This window comes from Mustela nigripes, chromosome 16 (genome assembly GCF_022355385.1).
Source record: "Mustela nigripes isolate SB6536 chromosome 16, MUSNIG.SB6536, whole genome shotgun sequence".
NCBI classification, from domain to species: Eukaryota; Metazoa; Chordata; class Mammalia; order Carnivora; family Mustelidae; genus Mustela; species Mustela nigripes.
This window is the reverse complement of record NC_081572.1, coordinates 46,768,032-46,771,267: the sequence shown is the minus strand read 5'-3', so window position 1 is coordinate 46,771,267 and position 3,236 is coordinate 46,768,032. Positions and strand designations below refer to the sequence as shown.

Genomic DNA, 3,236 nt, shown 5'->3' with positions numbered 1-3,236 from the left:
TTTGAATTCAAGTCAGTAAGGAAAACTTTTAGTCTCACTCCTACATTATGCCTGGAGAAGTGGCTTGTCACACACAGACTTCTCTGCTAGGAAGCAATGTTGGTACAGAAGTACAGTATTTCTAGTTTGTTTTTCCAAGTATGTACAACACGCAGCACTGCCATATCAGGTTAACATGTGTACAGGGGAAGATGAGGCGTGGGCTCGTAGAAAGCCATCACTTGGAAATCAAAAGGACTTTCTCTTTCAGAGTTTCCCTATCTTTATTTGTAGAGATTATCCAATAATTTTTTTAATTATATCGCATACTTCTGAGTCCATTCCTGAGCTATTCTGTTGTCCTTTTCTCTGTTTTGTAGAGGAGGATTCTCAGGCACTAAAAGGGTCATCTGGATTGGGATCACACAACAGAGAACAGATGGACAAGAGTACTTTTGAAATAGTTAGTGCTGGAGACCACTGTGACCAGAGAATATCAAGACCAATGCTGCCATTACTGTTAATATTTGGATGATAAATTCTTTTTGTAAATGCCATCTCAGGTGGCTTGAAGGGATAATCTTTTGGGAAATGAATTGTCAAGAAAAATACTCCACCCTGATAGGGACTGTCATTCTTGTGGATTCTCTACAGAGCCATCCTGGGCGGCAGGTGGCTGTGGGTCCCAGGCGGGATGGAGAAAGGGGAGGGACTGGGAACGGGGGAGGGGAAGCGGGGCCGCCTCCGTGATAGTGGTTGGGCCAGAGAAGATGGGGAGTTCCGGAGCGCAGGTCGGGCAAGAGGGACTGAGGGCAGGGGCCACTTGACTCCTGAACCTGCTGCAGTGGTCACCGCATCACCTGGCGGCAGCCCCTTTATGTGCTGCCCTCCAATACGCCAGAATCCGCTACCCACGCTGCTGCTGCCGCTGCCAAAGCTACCTCTTCCACCTATTTTCAGTGCCCCCGCCACAGATGCCTCAGCCACTGTCAGCCACCACAGATGCCTCCGCCAGGAAGCAAGAGCCTAGGCCTTGGGCTTCGCTGGCGCCATTCAGTGGGACAGCCAGAGGGACTGCCTGTTGCAGGTGGATGGAGGGATGCCCTGGCGAATGGGCGGGCAGCACCCCGAGGGTGGTAAAACACTTTTGTATATATTATCTCAGTGCAAAGAGGAGGAAAAAAAAGACATACGTAGCGGTGGATTTTTATGACTCTAAACATTTCTTCCACTTATCATTAATAAGGGATAAAGTGACCTCTACACCCAAGGTGGATTTCAAATGTACAACCCTAAGAGCAAGAGTTGCATGTTTTACTGACTGATCCAGCCAGGCACCCCAACAAATACAATTTTATAAAATTAAAAAAAAAATAAGGGATAAAGTGAAGGCAAACTCTGGATGTTTTTAAATAGTGCTTATTTCTGTAAGTGTGGGAGAATGGGGCCATAGGGTCTAATTCTCAGTCCCAGGGACTGTCCTTGCTTTGAAGTTCTCACAAACTTTTTCTTTTGACTGAATCATCTATTTTACTGCATAAAAACAGATTTTTATCTTGAGAAAACTGAGGTTAAAAAAAAACGATTACTGTCAGTATCAATTGAAAAGGTGGAGAACAGAAACATTCAGTGAATTTTTGCTGTTCATTGGAATATATGTTTATCAGTATATAACCCCCCTAAGACAGACCATGGAGACTAGATCAAGTCTAGGTGTAATGTGCTGAATTTTGGTGCAGAAATGAAGGGTAAAATATTTGTCTCCATGAGGACAGATCCATTACTGCACTTTTCAGAATGTCAAGATTACATTCGAAAAGTAGTTGCGATTTTGTCCCATTTCCTAAAGATAATTCTCTGCTTGTACTTCACACGGAAAAATCTGTGACTTGAGGAACAAGATGGCGGGGAAGTAGGAGGAGGCGCCTTTTCAACCTGTCCTAAAGTGAGCTTATTACCTACCAAAGAACTCTGATCATCCATGAAATCAGTCTGAGATCAGAATTATACACGTCTGGATCTCTACAGGGGCAGAAGATGCCAGTGGGCAGGTAAAGCGGTGTGGGAACGATGGACTGATATTGGAAGATAAACAAAAAGGGGAGGGAGCCACCAGAGGCGACCAGTTGGAAAGTAATACCCCCAATATGAGAGAGAGTGCCCTGCATCTGGGGACCAGCACTAACTTGGAGACTGGTTGAAAGCACTCCAAAAGAGCAAAGGATCGCAGGGGTGGGGGGAATTGTGGGAATCGGGGCGGCTATGGACAGGGCTTAAGTCCCTCGTCCCAGGACAGCCTCCCCGGTGCTGAGCCAGAGAGAGTGTGGCGGAGAAACCAGGTCTTGGTCCCTAAGTCGCCAGCGCACCTGAGAACACGTGGGGTCCGGCTCCTGTGAAAACACAGAAAGGGAAATTAGAGAATCGATTCCATTTACTATAGCACCAAGAACCATAAGATACCTGGAAATAAACCTAACCAAGAGGTAAAGGATCTGTACTCGAGGAACTACAGAACACTCATGAATGAAATTGAAGAAGACACAAAAAGATAGAAGACCATTCCATGCTCTTGGATCAGAAGAATAAACATTGTTAAAATGTCTATACTGCCTAGAGCAATTTATACTTTTAATGCCATTCCGATCAAAATTCCACCGGTATTCTTCAAAGAGCTGGAGCAAATAATCCAAAAATTTGTATGGAACCAGAAGAGACACCGAATTGCTAAGGAAATGTTGAAAAACAAAAATAAAACTGGGGGCATCACGCTACGTGATTTCAAGCTTTACTACAAAGCTGTGATCACCAAGACAGCATGGTACTGGCATAAAAACAGACATATAGACCAGTGGAACAGAGTAGAGAGCCTAGATATGGACCCTCAACTCTATAGTCAAATAATCTTCAAACAGGAAAAAATATACAGTGGAAAAGACAGTCTCTTCAATAAATGGTGCTGGAAAAACTGGACAGCTATGTGTAGAAGAATGAAACTCAACTATTCTCCTACACTGTACGCAAAGATAAACTCGAAATAGATAAAAGACCTCAACGTGAGACAGAAATCCATTAGAATCTTAGAGGAGAACATAGGCAGTAATCTCTTTGATATCAGCCACAGCAACTTCTTTCAAGATATGTCCCCAAAGGCAAAGGAAACAAGCTAAAATGAACTTTTGGGACTTCATCAAAATCAAAAGCTTCTGCACAGCAAAGGAAAGAGTCAAGAAAACAAAGAGGCAACCCACGGAATGGGA

The 3,236-nt window shown here is 44.1% G+C and overlaps 1 pseudogene; it reads right to left on the bottom strand.

The window, feature by feature from the left end:
- Positions 1-238: 238 nt before the first annotated feature.
- Positions 239-1,819, bottom strand: LOC132003250 (ubiquitin-conjugating enzyme E2 D2-like; annotated as a pseudogene).
- Positions 1,820-3,236: the final 1,417 nt, after the last annotated feature.